The 23,026-nt window shown below is 41.2% G+C and overlaps 1 protein-coding gene across 3 annotated transcripts in view; it reads left to right on the top strand.

The window, feature by feature from the left end:
* The window catches only part of TMEM178A (transmembrane protein 178A), a 200,447-nt gene that overhangs the window by 123,319 nt on the left and 54,102 nt on the right, over window positions 1-23,026 (top strand). The window contains exons 5-6 of one of the 3 annotated variants that reach the window (XM_017892938.1): window positions 4,754-4,882; window positions 22,425-22,685. The gene's annotated coding sequence lies outside the window, so the exon portion shown is untranslated. Of the gene's footprint in view, window positions 1-4,753; window positions 4,883-22,233; window positions 22,686-23,026 lie in introns of those variants that run through there. The other 2 variants (XM_017892941.1, XM_017892939.1) reach the window with 2 other exon arrangements.

Below are 23,026 nucleotides of genomic sequence, written 5' to 3'. Positions count from 1 at the left end.
CACACACACACACACACACACACACACACACACACACACACACATATTTCTACCTTGAATCAATTTCTACCAAGTCAAATCAACCATAAAACTAACCAATGAATAGCTAATAACTGGCTGGATGATCAGCCCATATATTCTTTGGCAAATAGGATCAAACCACAGAAAAGTAGTATCAGATAAAGTGAACAATATAACATAATTTACTTTCTCATAGAGAGAGGCTCTATTTAATTTTCACACCCCTGTGTCTGGTGTCCTTTCATGAAATACAGTAGTCTCCTTCTCAAAACTTCCCCGCTGGTAAAAGACACGCCTTTTTTTTAATGCTTTCTTAATTTCTGGTATATAGGAATAAACTATGCCTCTGGGAAAGAAATGCATTGCATGGATACACTTTGTGAAGGTAAACACACAGAGGCATTCTGCTTTCTGTTAATTAATGATAGTGATGCCCAGCTTTTACAGGAAACCAATTTTGCTTTTGAACACCAGGGAGATCTTTGAGCAAAGGAAATATTTCAATTTAGGAAAACTATAGCACAGCCAAAAGTCCAAATGTAACAGGTGAATTACAGTTGGTCTAAAAAATTAGATGCATTAGGAATTAGTCCATGAATGTTCAGTAAATACAACTAGATCCCTGAAAATATTTTCTCGAAGCTAAAGACAACTCTGAAAGTTGGGGTTTGTTCCAGCATTTTCCCAGGAGTTGGAATTCAGATGCATGGGCTGGGACTGTGGGAGCTGAGAGATGCTAGAGTGGTGAGCAGCCTGCTGGGCAGAACCTTGCCTGGCTGGTGAGAGATTGATGTTCTGTGTGGTTCCAAATGGAGACTGAGTCTGACATATTTGCAGAGTGGAAGTTTGAGCTTCTCTTTTTTTGTTCATTACAAAGTCATTTATGAATGCGCACTAACTGTGACATGACCTCGTTGGTATATTTAAAGCAACCCTAGGCTGGTGGGGTCAAAAGTTTCATTGTACACACAGATGCGGTTTGTCAGCAGGAATGCAGATTTGGCAGGGTTAGAGGCAATGGATGTGAGGGCTGAGTCACCCTGCAGAGCCTGCCAGATAACCCCTCCTCAACCTACACAATGGGCTCTATTCTAGTGCCATTCCTAACTCTGCACGATCTATACTGTATCTGCCTTGGACTTGTGTGCAATTGTCTGCATGGAGGCATAGTTGGTGATAAAAGAATGATGAAAATCACTTAAAGTGAAAACACCAAAGTCTGGGTTCTCTGAGCTCTCCTGAAGGTGTTTACTCTTTGACTTCTAGGAATCAGTTCCACAGAAATACTCAAGTGTCCACAAATACACACACACAAAGAAGTTAATTACAGCATGATGTAGAAGAATGACAAATTGGCTCACATCTGTAATCCCAGCACTTTGGGAGGCTGAGGCAGGTGGGTCAATTGAGCCCAGTTTTAGACCAGCCTGGGCAACACAGCAAAACCCCATCTCTATAAAAAATACAGAAATTAGCCAGACATGGTGGTGCACACCTGTGGTTCCAGCTACTGGGGAGGCTGAGGTGGGAGGATCACCTGAGCCCAGGTGGTTGAGGCTGCAGTAAGCCATGATCAAGCCACTGCACTCCAGCCTGGGTGACAAAGTGAGACCCTGCCTCAAATAAATAAATAAATAAATAAATAAATAAATAAAAAGACAAATTGGAAACCAGAGAAATTGGAAGGGGTCATAAATTATGACAGGGGTCCCCAACCCCCAGGCCAGTACTGGTCCGTGGCCTGTTAGGAACTGGCCATAGAGTAGGAGGTGAGCTACCGGCAGGCCAGCATTACTGCCTGAGCACTGCCGCCTGTCAGATCAGCGGCAGACATTAGATTCTCATAGGAGCACGAACCCTGTTGTGAACTGCACACGCAAGGGATCTCGGTTGCATGCTCCTTATGAGAATCTAATAATGCTTAATGATCTGTCACTGTCTCCCATCACTTCCAGATGGGACCGTCTAATTGCAGGAAAACAAGCTCAGGGCTCCCACTGATTCTACATCATGGTGAGTATGAAATCATAATAGAAATAAAGTGCACAATAAATGTAATGTGTTTGAATCATCCTGAACCCCTGCCCCCTGTCCTGTGTAAAAATTGTCTTCCATGAAACTGGTACCGAGTGCCAAAAAGGTTGGGAACTGCTGGATTATGATACAGTTTTGCAATGGAGTATTATGTAGCTGTGAAAAACAGCTAGGTGGCTTTATACGGATAAAAGTGTCCATCATAGATTGCTAAGGGAAAACATTAAATGGCATATATATGTATATGTGTGCATGTAGACATAGGCTGTCATTTCTGTGTTTTAAAAACCCGTGTGTGTGAACCAGGGTTACAGTGTTACCTTTGGAAAGTAGAGTTGGACCAGGTAAAAGAAGGACAAGCACTTTGGTTTTTTTTTTTTTTTTTTTTTTTTTTGAGACAGAGTCTCACTCTTGGCCCAGGATGGAGTGCAGTGGCATGATCTCGGCTCACTGCAACCTCTGACTCCCGGGTTCAAGTGATTCTTATGCCTCAGCCTCCTGAGTAGCTGGGATTGCAGGCACCCGCCACCATGCCTGGCTAATTTTTGTACTTTTAGTAGAGACAGGGATTCACCATTTTGGCCAGTCTGGTCTCAAACTCCTGACCTCAGGTGATCTGCCCGCCTCGGCCTGCCAAAGTGCTGGGATTACAGGTATGAGCCACCGCACCCGGCCAGGACCAGCACTTTGGCTTTCTGCATTTCTGTAGTACTAGAAAGTTTGTAATTAATATATATTACTTCTGCAACTAAATATACATTTGAAAAAGGAGATTAAATAACTAAAAAGTTACAGTCAAAATTCCCAGAGTAATCCTGGGATTACATAATAGCCAAAAAGCACAAATCCATAGCTAGAGACAGAGGTTCTATGGTAGCTCTAGGCTGTTGGAGGAAACATTTCATCATCAAAGTGTAAAGTCATGTGTTGCTTAAAAACTGGGATATGTTCTGAGAAATACATTGTTAGGCAATTTCACCCTTGCACAAACATCATAGAATGTACCTGTTGAATGTAGTTGGTATAGCCTACCACACACTTAGGCTATATGCTATAGCCTATTGTTGCTATGCTATGAACCTGTAGACATGTTACTTTACTGAATACAGTAGCTAATTGTAACCCAGTAGTAACTATTTCAGTATCTAAACATAGAAAAGGTAAAAATATAATATTAAAGACAAAGAATGGTACCTGTATAGGGCACTCACCATGAATGGAGCTTGCAGGACTGGAAGTTGCTCTGGGTGAGTTGGTGAGGGAGTACTGAGTGTGAAGACCTAAGATATTACTGTACACTACTGTAGACTTTATAGACTGTACACTTAGGTGACACTAAATTTATGCAAAAATTTCTTTTTCTTTAATAATAAATTAACCTTAGCTTACTGTAACTTTTTACTTTATCAACTTTAAAAAAAACGGTTTAACTTTTGTAATAACACTTAGCTTAAAACAAACTCAAAGTACTTTTGTATAGCTGTGCAAAGTACTTTCTTTCTTATATTCTTATGCAAGAAGCTTTCTTCTATAGATTTTTATTGTTTTTTTACTTGTTAAATTCTTTGTTAAAAACTAAGACACAAACACACACATTAGCCTAGGCCTACACAGCGTCAGGATCATCAATATCACTGTCTTCCACCTCCGCATCTTGTCACCCTGGAAGGTGTTCAGGGGCAGTAACAGGCATGGAGCTGTCACCTCCTATGGTAACAATGCCTTCTTCTGGATAACTCCTGAAGGACCTGCCTGAGGCAGTTTTATTTACAGTTAACTTGTTTTTTTGTTTGTTTGTTTTTTATATATAAGTAGAAGGAATACACTCCAAAATAAGGATAAAAAGTATAGTAAGTACATAAACCAGTAACAGTGATTTAGTATCGAGTATTATGCTCTGTAAATAATTGTATGTGCTATACTTTAATACAAGTGACAGTGCAGTCGGTTTCTTTACACCAGCATCACCACAAACACGGGAGTAATGGTTATGATGGCTACAAGCTCACTAGGTGACAGGAGTTTTTCAGCTCCATTTTAATTTTATGGGACCATCTATATGCAGTGAATCATTGATCGAAATGTTATGTGGTACATGACTGTATTTCTAGGATATGTGTTATATCTTCTGAGAGAAGATGAGACTATTAAGTCCAAACTGTTTATTAGGCTGGCCCTTTTCTTCTATTAGTGTAATTGTACTACCAATAATGTGCTGTTATTCATTTCCTATTTTACAGCTCACAAAGCACTTTTCACACCTTGAATAATACAACAAACCTGTAATGCGGTATCCTTATTTTCAGAAAAAGTAATTGAGATTTAGGGAAGTTGGTTTATGTGCTCTAAATGACACAAGTAGTTAGGGCAAAACTTCAGAAGGAGTCAAATAGGGATTTTATCCCCAAGCAGGCCATTAATTCTAGGTAAATCACTGTTTTCTAGGTCTCAGGTTTCTCAGCTGTAAAACAGGGTGGGGAAGTGTTCTCAGTACAAAAGTATACAGTTGTTTAAATGAAACTGAGTAGCCCCTACCTACCCACCACCCTTCAATTAACTTTGGAACAATTCCCTGGATGTGGTCGAAGATATTTATGTTGTGTAGACATGTCAGGCATCCTTCTATTAGCATATTTAGGTGTAGGGTAAAAGGCTGTCTACTGTGAATTGATTAAAAGGACAAATTCTGTTCTTGCAGACTGGTTGGAAAGAACCCAAGGGGACGTGGGCACACCGTGCCTTCCGGAGCCTCTTCCCGGCGTGGCATGGGTGGGAAATCAGGAAGCTCCCAGATGTGGAGCAACTCAGGTGATCATGGCACAGAGAGGTAAGGATTTTGCTTGAATTTAGAGGGATGGCTTTGTACGGATCTGATTGGTACATAGTAACTCTAAATACATCTTTATAAAACAATCGGATTTGTCATGTGGCTGTTTGGCAATGGGTCAGAGTAAAACAAATTGACTTTTCATATGACTGAGCTGTCACCTGAATCTTATTATTAATAACATCTGTCTAACAACTGAATCCTAATCTTTAATCAACAAAATTTTAATGAGCCTACACCCATAGGGCCATGCTTTTTTTTTTTTTTTTTTTTTTTTTTTTTTTTTTTTTTTTTTTTTTTTTTGAGATGGAGTCTCGCCCTGTCACCCAGTGCAATTGTGCGACCTTGGCTCACTGCAACCTCTGCCTCCTGAGTTCAAGCGATTCTCCTGCCTCAGCCTCCTGAGTAGCTGGGATTACAGGCATGCGCCACCATGCCTGGGTAATTTTTTGTATCTTTAGTAGAGACTGGGTTTCACCATGTTGGCCAGGCTGGTCTCAAACTCCTGATCTCATGATTGGCCTGCCTCCGCCTCCGAAAGTGCTGGGACTACAGGCGTGAGCCACCGTGCTGGGCCAGGGTCATGTTTTAAGGTATGGGTATTTTTATTATTCAGGAGATGACTGCCATTGAAAAGATGTCTTTTTACTCCTGACAAGGTGGGTCAGGAGGCAGAGGGAGCAATGGAAAACCTGGGCCAGAGCCTTTATTTGTGGTTGCCATGAAGGAATGGGTGAGGCAGGGTAAGCAGGCTAGTGTGAACACTTCTCATGGGCTCTGGGATACAGGGGCTGTCTCTCTCAGGTAGTCTGACACCTGGCCCTGGGTGGTTAGGGTGTAGCGGCTCCACCTGTGAGAACACAGGAGGTGATTGGGGCACGGGATCTGGATTGGTTGGTTTGCATATGAAAGACAGATATCCTTCACTATCTCTAGGAATTGGCCCAGCCCTGGGAGGGGCAGTCTCTCCAGGGTCAGCAAGGCCCCAGCTATCAAAGCATCAGAATAAAAAGACATGCTTAATTCAGGCTGATATAAATTCGGTTAGCCTTAAAAGGAGGTACAAAATTGGCAAGTGGGAGTGCTAGGAAAAATCTGGAGATACAACTTATCACTCTGTATAATGACACGTGTACCGACACATATTACACATCTGTTGTGGGTCATGGGTTTGGCATTAGTGAGTTGGGGAAAGGCTTTTATGTGTTTCACTAGGTTACATTGTTATTTGAGATAGTGTATTTCTTTAGATGGTTTTCCTGCAATTGAGCTATACAATTACCAGGTGACAGTGGGTTCATTAGCATGGTGTTTCTAGCCCCTCCTACCCTACCCCCATATGTATACATATATGTTCTTGGTTGTTTAAAGGTAGCATTTCATTACCCACCTTTTTTCAAGATACAGGGAGACAAACACAATCCTAATATTAGTACCACGGATTTCAACAAAAATATGTCTTGAAAATCTATTTATCATATTATTGCCCCTCCAACTCCCCAACACCAGCCCCTTCCCTGTTGAGAGAGAACAGTTCCTGAAAAATATATAAGCACACATATACACATATTTTATTTTTGTTCAAGAATGACATGCATAGAGACATTATCAGAATCAATAGTTTTTTTTTTTTTTTTTTTTTTTTTTGTCACCCAGGCTGGAGTATAGTGGCGCAATCTTGGCTCATTGCAACCTCGGCCTCCCGGGTTCAAGCAATTCTCCTGTCGCAGCCTCCAGAGTAGCTGGGACTGCAGGCACATGCCACCATGCCCAGCTAAGTTTTGTATTTTTAGTAGAGATGGGGTTTCACCATACTGGTCAGGCTGGTCTCGACCACCTGAACTTAGGTGATCCACTGGCCTTAGCCACCCAAAGTGCTGGGATTACAGACCTGGGTCACTGAGCCCAGCCCAAAACAATAGTTTTGTTTGCTGTAATTCATGGTACCCTTAAATGAGTCTTGAAAAATTAGCTCCCATATGTGACTTAACATTGACCTTGTTCTTACAGCTGTATCATTTATAGAATAAATGCCACAGCCTCTTCTCTTTCACACACACCCACCTGGGCAGGCACAGGGCAAGTGACAGGTGCCACCCATGCTCTGATCTCAGACCAGCTGATGTAGAGCGTGAGAGGCTTGCACTGCTTCTTTGTCCATGGGCTGAGAATTATCTTTCATGTGGGGCTGGCAAAGCAATGCTTACATATACAAACATGCTTTTTTTTTTCAAATACCTACACTCATTTGCCGGTTCACCCAGAGAAGCAACAGGTCTCAGGGCCAGAAGTTCTTTCTGTTGGAAGGGTCCAAATTAATCCTTTAGACAGAGCTAATTCATTTCCTTCATGACCTCATTCACTGCTGTGTAACCACCCTTCCTCCAAACCTCTACCCTGATCTCCTCCCCAAGTGGTGCTGAGTATTTCTAATAACAAATGAAGTATTTTTTCCTTGTCAACACTTTAACGACAAGGGAAAGAAGCCCCCAAAGCCAGAGCAACAGAGACTGGGTGAGGCATAATTTAGCTTCTCTTGAACCCTTTGCTCTACATACCTAACCCCCAACTGTGTTCTTAACACCTTTCACTTATATGGCACCAAGAATAAAAATATAAATATTCTGCAGTTTCTCCTTCCTTTCTTTTTCTTTTTTTTTCTTTGGCTGTTTTTCTATAAAGTCTTCATTACCAGTCCACATTCCCCTGGATTTAGTAACTGAGTCCCTTTTCTTTCTTCTAGTTAGCCTTGATGCCTTTTCTTTCTTCTGTACAATAGTCCTCTGGATCAATAATGGTTACCTGCTTTATAAGTAAAACTCTCAAAAGACTTAGATTCTTTGTCAGAGTCCAAAGGCAACCTCTGGGGTCTTGGTAGCTTGGGTTCAGGTAATTAGAGCAACAGCAACATATGCTTTATTCTGTTAAATGCCAGGTGAAAATCCATTCTGAATGAATTTAAAGTGAAGTTGAAAGAAAAAATGTCTTCACAGAAACAACTCATGGTTTTGCACAAACCTGAATAACTCACTAGATACATCTTTTCTGTGACTGTAACGGACAGAATAATCTGCACTTGGGTTTCTCTGTTGCTTTCTAGAGTAGCCACTATAGTAATTCTCACACCTGTCCAGTTTCTGGATGGTAGACAGAGCAGCACCTTGGGTAAGTGAGCGAGGGCTCAGGTGAAGTAAATACCCCAAGAGAAAGGCAGCCAAGCTCTCAGGAGGACCAGCTCAGACCTTCAAGCTCCAGCTGTTAAGAATGTTCATTTTCATATCTTTTGTAATTCCATAGACCTTTGGAGCATTCTCAAAGAGGGAGCAGGGTCGGGGAGGAGGGGAGACAGTGGTGAGAGCTTCAGGCTACCTGTCTGAACAAGGAAGTAGCTTAACCACTGTATTAGTTTCCAATTGCTGCTATCAATTACTACCAACTTAATGATTAAAATAAAAGATCATTTATTATCTTACAGTTCTCTAGGTCAGAAGTCCAAAATTAGTCTTACTGGGCTAAAGTGTTAGCGAGGCCGTGTTCCTTCTGGAGTCTCTTAGGGGAATCCATTTCCTTGCCTTTTTCACCTGCTGGAAGTTTTCACGTGCATTCGTTGATTCATGGCCCCCTTCCTCCATCTTCAAAGCCGGCAGGGCTGCACCTCTCTGACTCTTTCTCTATTGTCACATTTCTCTTTCCCAGGCTCTAGCTGAGAAAGTTTCTCTGGTTTTAAGAACTCATGTGATTAGACTGGAGCCACGTGAGTAATGCAACGGGGAGAGGATACTCTCCCCATTTCAAGATTCTCAATCACAGCTGCAAAGTCTTTTTTGCCACTTCAAGTGACTTATTCATAAGTAGGGGAGGGGGAAGTCAATTATTCTGTCCTACCACAACCACAAAATTGATACCCTCACTGAGATGGAAAAAGGAAGCTTCTACTTTGGACCTGATGTTGTGAGTCAGGAGGGCCACACCAGCTCAGGAGGCAGAGTTTCCAGGAGGCCCTGGTCAATGGTATGGAGAATTACAGGACCAACCAGAACTGGTAGAAGAGAAAGGGCTCCCATGATGTGACCAGTGGGGCCTGCAGCCTATTAGTGTCAATAGAGAGGTTGAAGCAAGAATCAAGCTTCCTGGGTCTGAGGGGCAAATAAAATAAATATTAAAAACATTTTAAAATAAAAATAAAACAAAAAATGTTAATTTTTGGAGAACTTCGGCAGTCAAAGGAGGGAGAGGAATCATTTTATAGCTGGAGAGCATGGGAAGATTAAACGTTTTTTGTTTGGTTTGTTTTGTTTTTTACTTTAAGTTCCAGGATACAAGTGCAGAATGTATAGGATTGTTACACAGGTATACATGTGCCATGGGGGTTTGCTGCACCTATCGACCTGTCATCTGTGTTTTAAGTCCCACATGCATTAGCTATTTGTCCTAATGCTCTTCCTCCCCTTGTGCCCCCACCCTCTGACTGGCCCCTGTGTGTGTTGTTCCCTTCCATGTGTCCATGTGTTGTTTTCATTGTTCAACTCCCACTTATGAGTGAGAGTATGTGGTGTTTGAAGTTTTTTTGAAGGTAGAGAAAACTCATGTATGTTTGAAGAAGGGACGTGGAGAAGAGACTAACGTCACCCATAAAACTGAAATTAAGGTTTTAATGTGAATTTAAAAATTGTCATTATTAATATTATTATTGCTTGCCTGTACTAAAATTTCACGTGTCAGACTGATGTGTTGTCAAATAAAGTAGAAGTTAAAAAAAAAAATCCTGTTACAGCTGAGGGTCCTTCTCACTTCTCATTTGTTTCACCATCATTGCTAGATTAATTCTTAATCACCATTCTTCCATCATGTCATTATTCTTCTCTCCATTGCCTAAGATCTTGTGTTTCTTGTGTTGTTCAAATCTTCTACAGTCTGAATCTAATCAATATTTCCAAACTTAGCCTGAACTTTTTATCACAAACCCTCCTCTCTGGCAGGACCTGGATGCTCAATGTCTTGTGTACATACCTTGTTCATTAGCATCTCTGTGTTCATATGGTTTTCCATTCTCCAAATACTCTTCTTCCTCTCCACCAATTTACTCATTTAGATCTTTGAAAGCTTAAATTCCATTAATACTTTGACTCTCTCCATTTATAAAAGTCCCCCTTTCTTTGAACACATTAACATTTACTAAACACATTATAGGTCAGTAGATAACTTCCATAAGGTCCAATCATCACACCCACCCATCTTCCTGCAACGTCACTACATTCTCATCTTTCCACTGTTACTGTGGATGAACTATGTGTGTGCCTACCTAAAACAACCTCTCCACTTATCTGCCAGATCCCTTCCCCTCCTGCCCACTTACAGACTTTGCTCCAGGAAGTCTCCCTCTCTTTTTTTGTATCAGTTTTTCCATCTCTCAATAATCATTCTCATCCGTGTACAAAAATACTGCTTTCCCCCCGTCCTCAGTAAAACAAACCCTTTCTTAATGCCACTTTCACCACTAGCTATTACTCCTTCTTTTCCCTTTATGACAAAACTCCTTGAAAGAATTTTGCCTATACCCATTGCTATAACTTCTCTCTTTCCATTCTCTCTTGAACTAATTCCAAACATACATTCCCAATGCTCTTATTAAACTGCTCTTATTAAGGACACTAAAGACCCGTGTTGCTAAATCTAATGCTCAGTTACCAGTTCTCATCTTGCTTGACTAATCAGCAACTTTGAGATGCTAATGATTCTCTACTGTTTGAAATACTTTCTTCACTTGGCTCCCAGGATTCCACACTCTCTTACCTCTCTGGCCACTCCTTTTCAGTCTCTTTTGTTGGTTCCCATTGATCTCCTAGACCTCAGCACAAAGCAGTTTTCCATGTTCCTCTCCTCTATTCTATCAACACCCACCCCCTGGGTGACATCATTCAGTCTCATGGTTTAGGTCCCATCTATATGTTGATTATCATGTCTCTCAAATTTACATATTTAATCTGAAACTCTCCTGTGAACTCTAGACTTGTATATCTTACTGCCCACTCAACATGTCCACTTGGATATCTAATAAGTATCTCAATATCAGGAGCTCAGTGTGCTCCAAACTAAGCTGATACTGTCCCTACCCACCCTGTACTTTCCACAGTCTTCCCCATGTCTGTTGATGACAACTCCACCCAGTCCCTTTCTTCCTCTTTCACCACACACTACACGTCAGCTAATCCTATTTGTTCTTCTTTCAATATCTATCCAGAAACCAACCACTTCTCACCACTCTACTTTTATGACCTGGTCCAAAACACTGTAATCTCTCTGCTAGGTATACAAATAACAGTTAAGAGTGCTGCCCCTGAAGTCACACCATGGAGGTTTGAATCCTGGCACTGCCACTTATTAAGAGCAGGATGTTGAGCAAGTTATTTGCCCTCTCTGAGCTTCAGTTTCCTTATTCGTAAAATGGGGATAATAGTAACAACAATATTACTGCTTCCAGTACTAATAATATTAATTGTTACAAGGATTAAATGAGAAAAATGTATAAACTGCTTAACAGTGCCTTGCAAATAGTATGTAATCCACACACATTTGCTATATACTATTATGCTATAAATCTATGAAAGCTTCATGACAATAGGTGGAAAATAGTAGGCAAGAAGATCAGAGAAATTGTGGAAATGGCCATTTTCCCAAGCATAAACAATCCAAATCTTTAAATACCTAAACTCACACTGAAACAGGTTGGAAAATTTTGGTACCAACCCACTCTGACTCGTGTCTATTGCTTGGTATGTTGCTTTCTTTGTGCGGCTTTTACCTACAGATTTATAGAATAATAATCTATGGCTAACATTTCTTAATTAGGTACTATTTGCTGTCATTGCTTCTCTTTCTTTTGTCTTGAGAAGAATTTCTATAGCTCCTCTTTTCCAAGTTTTCATTCAGATCCTCAGACAGGCTTAGATCTGATCCTGCCTGTATGTGGGTTGGCCTCCCATTTCAGGATTTCATATCTCATTTGCTGTCACTTCTACCTATTAAAACATTCAAAAAGGGGGCCCTATAAGAACTACAAACCACTGCTCAAGAAAATAAAAGGACACAAACAAATGGAAAATCCTTCCACCTCATGGATGGAAAGACTCAATATTGTGAAAATGGCCATACTGCCCAAAGTAATTTATGGATTCAATGTTATTCCCATCAAACTACCACTGACATTCTTCACAGAATTAGAAAAAAAACTACTTTAAAATTCCTAAGGAACCAAAAGAGAGCCTGCATAGCCAAGACAATTCTAAGCAAAAAGAATAAAGCTGGAGGCATCATGCTACCTGACTTCAAACTATACTACAAGGCTACAATAACCAAAACAGCATGATACTGGTACCAAAGCAGACATATAGACCAATGGAACAGAATAGAGACCTCAGAAATAAGACCACACATCTAAAACCATCTGATCTTCGACAAACCTGACAAAAACAAGCAGTGGGGAAAGTATTCCCTATTTAATAAATGGTGCTGGGAAAACTGGCTAGCCATATGCAGAAAACCAAAACTGGACCCCTTCCTTACAACTTACACAAAAATTAACTCAAGATGGATTCAAGGCTTAAATGTAAAACCCAAAACCATAAAACCCTAGAAGAAAACCTAGACAATACCATTCAGGACATAGGCATGGGCAAAGATTTTATGATGAAATCGCCAAAACTAATTACAACAAAAGCTAAAATTGTCAAAAGAGATCTAATTAAACTAACCAGCTTCTGGCCAGGTGCAATGACTTACACCTGTAATCCCAGCACTTTGGGAAGTTGAGGTGGGTGAATCATGAGGTCAGGAGATTGAGACCAGCCTGGCCTACATGGTGAAACCCTGTCTCTACTAAAAATACAAAAATTAGCTGGGTATGGTGGCGTGTGCCTGTAATCCCAGCTACTTGAGAGGCTGAGGCACAAGAATCACTTGAACCTAGGAGGTGGAGGTTGCAGTGAGCTGAGATTGCGCAGCCTGGTGACAGTGAGACACTGCCTTAAAAAAAAAAAAAAAGAAGAAGCAGCAAAACAAACAAACAAACAAAACTAACGAGCTTCTGCACAGTAAAAGAAACTATCATCAGAGCAAACAGACAACCTACAGAATAGGAGAAAATTTTTGCAATCTACCCATCTGGCAAAGGTCTAATATCCACAATTTACAAGTAGCTTAAATAAATTTACAAGAAAAAAAACAACCCCGTCAAAAAGTGGGCAAAGGATATGAACAGACACTTCTCAAAAGAAGACATGTATGCAGCCAACAAATACATGAAAAAAAGCTCAACAGCACTCATCATTAGAGAAAAGCAAATCAAAACCACAATGAGATACCACCTCATGCCACTCAGAATGGTGATTATTAAAAAGTCAAGAAACAACAGATGCTGGTGAGGCTGTGGAGAAACAGGAACAGTTTTGGTGGGAATGTAAATTAGATCAACCATTGTGGAAGACAGTGTGGCGATTCCTCAAGGATCTGGAACCAGAAATACCAGTTGACCCAGCAATTCCATTACTGGGCATATAGCCAAAGGAATATAAATCATTCTATTATAAAGATACATGCACACATATGTTTATTGCAGCACTATGAACAATAGCAAAGACACGGAACCAAAATGCCCATCAATGGATAGATGGATAAAGAAAATGTGGCACATATACACCATAGAATGCTATGCAGCCATAAAACGGAATGAGATCATGTGCTTTACAGGGACATGAATGAAGCTGGAAGCCATTATCTTCAGCAAACTAACACAGGAACAGAAAACCAAACACCGCATGTTCTCACTCATAAGTGGGAGCTGAACAATGAGAACACATGGACACAGGGAGGGGAACAGCACACATCAGGGCCTGTCAGGGGGTGGCGAGGAGAGGGAGAACATTAGGACAAATCGCTAATGCATGTGGGGCTTAAAACCTAGGTGATGGATTGATAGGTGCAGCAAACCACCATGGCACACATATACCTGCGTAACAAACCTGCATGTTCTGCACATGTATCCTGGAACTCAAAGTAAAAAATAATAATAATAAACAAAAATGAAAATAAAAAAGGGGGCCCTATAAACCATGTTAACACTGCAATGAGAGCCATTGTAAATTCTCGTTTTATTGACAAAAAGAACCTGGGCTTCTTGGCAAAAGTAGTTGATATGAAAAAAGGTAAACTGCTGAGTGAGAATGAAAAAAGCAAGTAATTAAAACTACACCCACGAAATTCAGGACCAAAACAGCCAGACATCTTTCAGAAAAGGAAGCTGATAAATTAAAGAATTTCCCTAGATACCCAGAAAATAACCTTTTATATTTGGAATTCAACTTCAGTGTTTGAAACTCCAGGATTTTCTTTTGGCTAGATACAAAGATTCTTAGGAGGGAATCCCTTGCTGTTGTTATTTGGTTTCAGCAGGGTTCAGAAGGGCACATGGTGACTTGGCTGTAAAACACTAAGAGACACCTTCCCCACTGCCAACCCCCTCCCCAACCTGCCACTCATGTAATCCGAGGCTCTCGGTCACATGCAGGTTGCAGACACCAAATAAATTAGGCAGATGGAACTCATACGTCAAAGACGCCTACTTGAATTCCTTTTTGGCCATTGGTGCATTTCCTCTCTTTCTTTTTTAATCAGCCTCATAAATCTGACCTTGACAAGGTCCTGCCTCTCTATAGCATAGCTGGAGGTGAGGTGGTAATATGTTCCAGAGCTTTCATTTTCTTCTCCACTTGAGTGACCACCAATGCCATGTGGCACCCATTCATTATGGGGCTCAGGTGCGGCTGTGAGGATGCATGTGCCAAGTCCTGCCAAATTGGTTACTCCTTCCAAAAGAACAGGATAGTTCTCCACACACTGAATATCAGATGATTACACTTCACAGTGCCCAATGAAATCCTGGCATGCCTAGAGCTATAAGGAACACAACACATTGTTAGGTATTCTTCTGAGTATCTGGTTCGTAATAGCTTTTTACATACTGGCTAATGACTACCTGGATTCACATAATTTTTAAGGGGGTTTATCCAATTCAAGAATTGAAGACAAAATCAGAGTTGTCCAGAATAGTAACCTTGTTTTCTGAGGTGGGAGCAAATGCCAATGGACTTGTGTTGAATTCACCATTTTCAGGGATATCTGACTCAATGTTTGTCTCCTGGTCTTGACAATGGAAACCTGGAATACCGACCTAGCTCATGTGGGCAAAATATGGATTTCTCACCACTTGTAAAAAGCTGCCTTCTGGCTTCTAGCAGTTACATCTTTTTAGTCTCGGGTCCTTCCTGAGTTTTTGCCGTTTTCTCTCTGCCCTTCTTGGAAGGAGGCCGTCTCTTTTTCTCCTTTCAACCAGAGGCTGTCCACAGCTGGCTCAATGTCCCCTTGTGCTGTCAGGTCCCCTCCCCTCCTCCTTGGTTGGGGAGGGGAATTTTCAGGCACTCCCTTTATTCTCCAAGCATGATTTGTAGCCATAAAATGTGGTAGCTATGGGCAGTCTTTTTCTATAGCGGTCTTTCTATCTAGTCCATTTTAAAGACCTTGAGAAATGGAGATACCTTATCATACTCTGGCAGCTTATTTCTGCTATTCACAAAACAGCCTTAAACTCCTTTTATGGGCTCATAATAAAATAGCCTATTGAAAGACTATAATGGCCCTCGTGCTTTTGAATGCTCATCATTTCACTATTACTAAGGATGCTTTATGTTTTTAGGGGCCTGATGATAGGTCTTCACGCTTTTCATTAGGGCATAATCCTTGGGAGAGTAATGCTCTATACCACTTCCGGGACTGTGGCCTGCAAATGTGAGCAGTCACCAAATATTATTGTTGGAGCTGATAAATGAGAACAATGACAATAGCTGTCATTCATATATTGAGCTCTTTTTATAGATCAGATTTTGCATTCTTTATGTTGATAAGTGCTTTATATCCATTATGTGTTTGGATGCTCCTAACATTCTAAAGAAAGATATTATTATTCTTATCCCCATTTCATGGATGAGGAAATCAAGGCCTGAAGAGGCTAAGTACTCCCCCATTGTGAAAGTCACACTAGAATTTAAACCCAAGTCTCTCTGATGCCACATCCTAGACTCTATGTTGTACTGTCACTGTGTCATCATAGATTATTAGATTCTCCTGTCTTTGCTATGAGGACACATATTTTCTTAGTTTTCCCCCCTATTTTCCTTCTCATGCTTTCTTGTGGTACCTCCTCTTCTAATGGAAATCTAAATGCTTGTGCCTCACAGCCTGGATCTAGACCTCTTAGTTTTTCTAGCTATACTTTCCCCTAAGCAATTTCATCAAGTCCCATGAGTTTAATTATCACTATGCATATAGCACCTATGCGCTCATATAGCCAAAATCTAAATCTCTAGTCCAGATGCTTCCCTTACTCTCAGGTTCACACATCCAATTGCCTCTCCAACTGAGACTGGCAGTACCATTCAAGCACTCACACCAGAAATGTAGCATGGCTCTTGATCGCTTCTTTCCCTCATCTGCACTCACAGTAATTTTTTAAAGTTCATTTTTATTTTTAACTTTTATTTTAGGTTTGGGGGTACATGTGCAGGTTTGTCATATAGGTAAACTCATGTCACGGGGTTTATTGTACCGATTAGTTCATTACCCAGGTACTAAGCCTAGTACCCAATAGTTACTTTTTCTGCTCCTCTCCCTCCTGTCATCCTCCCCCTTCAAGTGTCTGTTGTTCCTTTCATGAGTCCATGAGTTCTCATCGTTTGGCTCCCACTTATAGGTGAGAACATGCAGTATTTGGTTTTCTGTTATTGCATTAGTTTGCTAAGGATAATGACCTCCAGCACCATCCATGTAATTCTATGATTTTGACCTTTACCCATTTATCTCTGTTTCCACTGCTGCCTCCTTAGTCCAAGTTGCTAATATTTCTTGTCTGCATGATTGCAATAGCTCCCTGACTGGCTTCCCTGCCTTCATACTTGCTACCCCCAGCTTCAATCCATTTTTCACATAGCTGTCTGAGTGACATTGCAAAACATTAATCAATGCCTCTCCCCTGCTTAAAACTCTTCAAAGCTTTTCTTTGGACTGAAGTCCAAACTCCATAGTTTGGCCTTCGGGGTCTGCATAATCTAACATTGACTGTTTCTGCAATTTCATCTCATACTGCCCCTTACTCATTCACTACTCTCTAGGTCTCTTTGCAGTTCCTCAGTGACACAAAACTCTTTCATGCCTCAGGACCCTTGCACTGGCTGTTCCCTCTGCCTGGAATGCTCTTTCTCTGGCCCATGGGTGCTCAATAATGTTCATGGAATAAATGAGAATAGATTGTTTCTCTTATTTGAATACTATAAATAACTAATATGAGAAAAATAATGTGTCATTAACATTTTAGCCATTTGTATTTGTAACATTTAAATTATATAGGTCTTAATATGATAGATATATGGAATTTCTTTTTTTTTTTTTTTGAGATGGAGTCTTGCTCTGTCGCCCAGGCTGGAGGGCAGTGGCCGGATCTCAGCTCACTGCAAGCTCTGCCTCCCGGGTTTATGCCATTCTCCTGCCTCAGCCTCCCAAGTAGCTGGGACTACAGGCGCCCACCACCGCACCCAGCTAATTTTTTGTATTTTTTAGTAGAGACGGGGTTTCACCATGTTAGCCAGGATGGTCTCAATCTCCTGACCTCATGATCCGCCCGTCTCGGCCTCCCAAAGTGCTGGGATTACAGGCTTGAGCCACCGCGCCCGGCTGACCTATGGAATTTCTGAAGCATTTTTATACGTTTACGTGGATGGAGTAGGGAGGACAAGCAAGTGGGAGGAAGGTATTTAGCATGTGGTAACCACGAATCATGCATCCTGTGAGATAGATTGTGATATCCCTATTTATCAGAGTTCAGGTGGTTTGGGAAGTTAGGTCACTGGCTAAGGGTGAACAGGTAGAAAGAAGTGGGCCTAGAATTTACACGTGGTTTGACCCCAGTACCCATGTGCATTCCCCAGATCCTGGTGCCTTTGAGCAGACACAGCAGAGAGAGAAGTTTGAAGGTAAAAAAGAGGAAAGACACCTGGAAAAACTGGCATTTTTGTTCATCTGGGCAGTATCACAGGTGGTTGTGAATCAGAGACACCGGATATCTTAGTTATATTCAATTCTGCCTTATTTGTCAAGCATGGCCCAAATGAGCTGAATTAGACCCCAACTTCAAAACCCAGTATCCATACACAAAGAAAAGGTGGTAAATACAGTTAGGTGTGTCAATTAATGAGCCACCATCTGCTAAAACATCACACTTTAAGTGGGACTTAACATGGTTATGGGTTTCTTTGAACTTTTTTTTTTTTTTCCTTTCCCACCATATGTGCTTAAAGGCTCCAAAAAGGAAACAGCTTAATCCAGGAATGTGAAAAAGAATGGTGACATTCTGCGGTGTGTCAGTGAAATGAGAAACTTATCAGGCGCTGTCTATTTTGGGGGTTTTGTGGTATTTTATGGTTCCAGGCTTCTAGTCAGTGACAAAATGGCACTGCCAAGATGACTTACCACATGCGTGGGGTATAGCAGAGCACCATGATAGGTGCTGCTTCTAAAATTTACTTTTGGCTTTGCCCTGGACTGAGTTGACACACATACAGAAAATACTCCTTTTCCTCCAAGGCCTAACTAAGATAGCATCTTGGCTTACCCATATTCTTCCCAATGGAGAAGCGAATCTCTCTGTAGTAAGTTTTCCTGTTGCATTGTTTTGTACCTCGGTGACGGTACTAGTTTCAGGCTGTCCTCTTTGTGGCTTCATGCATTTCTATCTTCCTCTCCAACTACCCTAAAGCTCCCTGAGGGCACAGACCGTATTTTCTTCATCTTTACAAAATCCAGTGGGACTTTGCACAATAACTTACATTGGAGGTGCTCAATATATGCTGTTGAATTAAAATAAAATTGTTTTAGGAGAACAATTTACAGTGATGACTTTAACATAAGACACCTCAAAAATGTGCAAAATGCACATTTTGTATCTATTGTATATATTTGTAGGTTAACAATATAATTGACTATGTCCTTATATTGAATGCTGAAAAAAAATCTGATATTACCAAGAGGAAACTTTCACACTCTTTATGAAACCTAGTGTTTTGGTTAAAATGCATAGTCTAAACTGCAGAATCTAAACGTCTGAAATGAGGAAGGATGTTGCTTTTAGTCTTAGCACTGGTGCAACAGGGTGAAAATCTTTTAGAATATGCATGGTTAGGATGGTTAGCTTACCACAGATATGTCATCAAAGCATTACCAGAGCTCTGTGTTTGAGATCTCTCTGTCTCTCTCACTCTGTGTGTATGTGTGTGTGCGTGCGCGCACTCACACACACAGACTTTTTTTCTTAGGAAATATTTATTTAAAGAACTTCCTGACTATAGAGGGAAATATGATGAATGCCATAGATATTATGGTAAGTGTGTTTGGAGAAGGCAAAAGTATTTTGTTTTCTAAATATTTAAACATGACCTGCACATCAGTTGTGATGTTTAAATGCCATGGGAATACCAGGAGCAACAAAGAAGGACTTTGGAATGGTAGAGTGGATAGTTCTCTATAACCCAGAAAGGAGAGTTGGAAGCCAAAAGATGACATAAAGTAACACTTGAAGAATATGCATTTAGCAACAATATCCAGGATAACTGCAGGAAGGTTGATCCTGGAGTCATGGGGGCCAAGGAGGAAGCTGTAATATAATACAGATGTGAGGGGTAGAGGCATATTAAGAGCAAGTGGTAGAAATGTAGAGGAAGGAGTGGATATAAAAGAAATTTCAAAGGAAAAATCTCTATAACGTTGTCAATGCGATAGATAATTCTAAAATACTGTGTCTGAATGAATTGAGTGATGTAACACCAGCAAAAGTTGAGGAGAGCAGTTGGACCATAAGGAAATATGAGACTTTAATTTTTAATATCTTGAGCCCAGTAATACAGTAAAATACCCAGGTGGAAATTCTCTGGCTCTCCCTGTCATATGAGGGATACTGTTTTTCTCTGAGGCATGCACTGCGGATATTGGATCTGGAGATGGCAAAGAGAAATTTAAGACAAGGAAAGAACAAGCCAAGTTTGAAAACATCAAGGTCATAGCATAGCCAAAGCTAAGATATGCCAGGTGTTCTGGCTGGATATTTGATCTCCCATCATCTTGACTCCATACTGAGCTAAATGGCCTCCTACATTGATTATATTCAGGTATGGACTTTTCCTTCCACACATCTACAGCTGTCCAGCTTGTAGTCAGCCATTAGAACATGTTAACTTTACGACTTAAAAATGTACAAAATATACTTATTTTATAGTGGCCTAAGATATTGAAGCCTCCAAATGTATGAAGTAGACACTAGGCCAAAGAGGTAATCTCTGACTGCAACATGAATATCTCTGATATCCTCTTGGCAGAGTTTAACTCATCCTTTAAGAACTAACTCAAAAGTTACTGTCTGTAGCCCACCTGACTCCCCATGGCAGTAGTCTCTTCATTGTCCATGTTCCCATAACACTGTGTTCTCTTTTATTTTTTTTTTTAACTACAGCATTTACCTCTCATTCTGTCTATGCATCTGTTTCTCGCCACTAGGCTGGGAGTATCTTGAAGATGGGCACCACTTGCTCATCTTCATGTTTTTCACTGCCCTAACAGAGTAGGGGGCTACTGGGTGATAGTTCATTGTTGGAAGTATCCAAAAGGGGAATTTTAAAAACATAGATGGAGCAATGTGCAGTTGTTGTAGCGAAGCCTGTGTACACATCATATGCCACATCCCTACTGGCACCGTTAATGCTGTACCAGCAGAGGCAGTGCTCTCATTACATACTGCTGGCCCATATTTGTAATGTGTGACATTTTTTATGAAATACTGTCAAGGGCAATCCATCATATAGTAACCTTTGGATTATATGCTGAGACTGGTCTTAAACATAGACATAAATGAACTTCAGGAATAATGCTATTTTCTAAAAAGAGTATGATCAAAGAGTTCTAGCTAGGAAAATGATACAGAATGGTAAGTCCTTTTAAATTAAACAGAAGTGCCTTAAAAAGAGGTTTTCTTCTGTCTAGCTCCAGCTGAAGATAGGGTTATTGTGTGAAGATGATTAGGTGACTCTGGAATGTGGCTGAATATTTGTTTCTTGTAATACATGAGGTGAAGACTTGAAAAGGGGATGAGGACTTGCTAAAGGCTTGACAACCCTTGGGGCTTGCAAGGTTTTGATAACTTTATCTCAAGATGCATTTTTAAAAATAAAAGAGCACATGATGACTTGAGTGAATTTCAGATGTCAACTGTGGACTCACAGTTAAAGGCATTCTCTCTGCCTATCCATTAAGATCTAGGATTTTATACATATTATAGAGTATAAATTAAAGAAAGCTTCTAAGTCTTATCATTTTTGTGTAAATCCAGATAAGACTCCTTTGATGAGCTTAGTGTTTCCCATGAAGAAAAAGCTTATAGGTGAGAAGAACACTAAAATTATAATTCTTTGTCTTCCTTAATTAGACTAGAGCTCACCATAGATCTTGCTGAAACTGTGAGAAAATCCAGGCAATAATTCACATTGTCAGGTCAGCAGAAATGGGAACGGGGGTCCGATATAACGGAAAGATTTGCTTAAGCGATCTATCTATGAACTAAACAGCTCAGAGTAGGCACAGGATCTTCGTTGGAAATGTACCCTCTGAAGATGCTAAACACAAACAGCAATGAAGATAAATCCCAGCAAGAGCCTTATATCACCTTTACAGATGTCATTCTAGAGGAAGGATATAAAGCATATTAATACCAATTGATGTAGGGCACTAATTAATAAGTCCCATTAAATCATGGAATAATGACATTTAGTATGTAATGAATGTCTCATAATTTCTTCATCATTAATATTTCATAGCATAAGAACACAAGCATTTTCATCCCTGGGCCAATGCAGCATGGTTTTCTGTCTCTGACATGACCACAAGGGCATTGAGTGGCACGAGTGTATTGCACCTCTGTGGTATAGACTGACTATACCGCGCAAGTGATTAACTCTTAGCACCCCGGGTCCTAGCGTTTCCTCACTTTAGAAAATGTGAATCTGCCTGTCATTCTTGGAAGTAATCTCTGTGACTAGAAGACGGCAGAACTGCCCCAGGCTCAGGTGTTGACTTTGGTGTGTAGCATTGCTTTGTTGTTGACCCCGACCCCCCAGCCCAAGAGGGAAACCTACACAGGAGAAAATCATTACTTTGATTTATTACTGGGGGCTTGCTGTATGCAAAGGCAATAATCACCTCATGGAGCAGGTGCCACTGCCAGGGTTCATTGATTCCAGGCTCCTCTAGAAATTCCAGGAGGCCAGTGAGTCTGGCGGGAGATGGAGGTAGTCAACGAAAAAAGAAGTCCATCTCATAGCAGGTTGAAATGAAGTGGGAGAAAAATCTCTGGTCATCGTTCTATCGCTCCACTGACACTCGGTGTCTTTTCTTTCAGAAGAGGGGCTTGAGCAGAGAGAATGCTTAGAGGCTAAGCGATGGGCATGTGAGAGGGAAAGCGGCGACAGATAGAGCTGGCTGCCTAGGGGTCTCGGAGGCTTCATCCTGCAGGCGGCAGGACAAAGGGTCCTTCGGCTCCTCGGCCTCCAGATCAAGATTCCAAGGAGTTAAACGCTACCACGCAGTCCGACCTGGATGGGATTTGCTCCTGGGTACAAAACGGGACACTGATCAAAATCAACTTGGACAAGTGACAAGAGTGAGTCTGATGTCGGTGGATGTCTTTTAAGGTCGTTGGAGGGAAGAGGACGGGAGGGGTGTGCTGAGGGGTAGGTGGAGAGAGGCACCGAGTCCAGAGCCGGGATATAAAGGCACCAGGAGCCGGGAAGCAGAGGAGCAAATGAGTGGGGGAAAGAGCGAGAGGAAGAGTTGGAGAAAAGTCGAGGGAAAGTAGGGACAGGGTTAAGGGGAGAGAGGAGGATGAGGGCGGCGAGGAGAGATTAAAAGGGGAAGGGGGGTCGCTGGAGAGGAGGGCGGACTGTGGATCGGAGGTAGGGAGAGGGGCGAGGGGAGGGCGCGGGGTGGAGGGCGCCGGGGCGA

The sequence above is a fragment of the Rhinopithecus bieti genome, unplaced genomic scaffold, assembly GCF_001698545.2.
Source record: "Rhinopithecus bieti isolate Rb0 unplaced genomic scaffold, ASM169854v2 scaffold_22439, whole genome shotgun sequence".
Taxonomy (NCBI): domain Eukaryota; kingdom Metazoa; phylum Chordata; class Mammalia; order Primates; family Cercopithecidae; genus Rhinopithecus; species Rhinopithecus bieti.
Note: the sequence above shows the minus strand (reverse complement) of the source record. Positions and strands in the feature narration are given on the sequence as shown.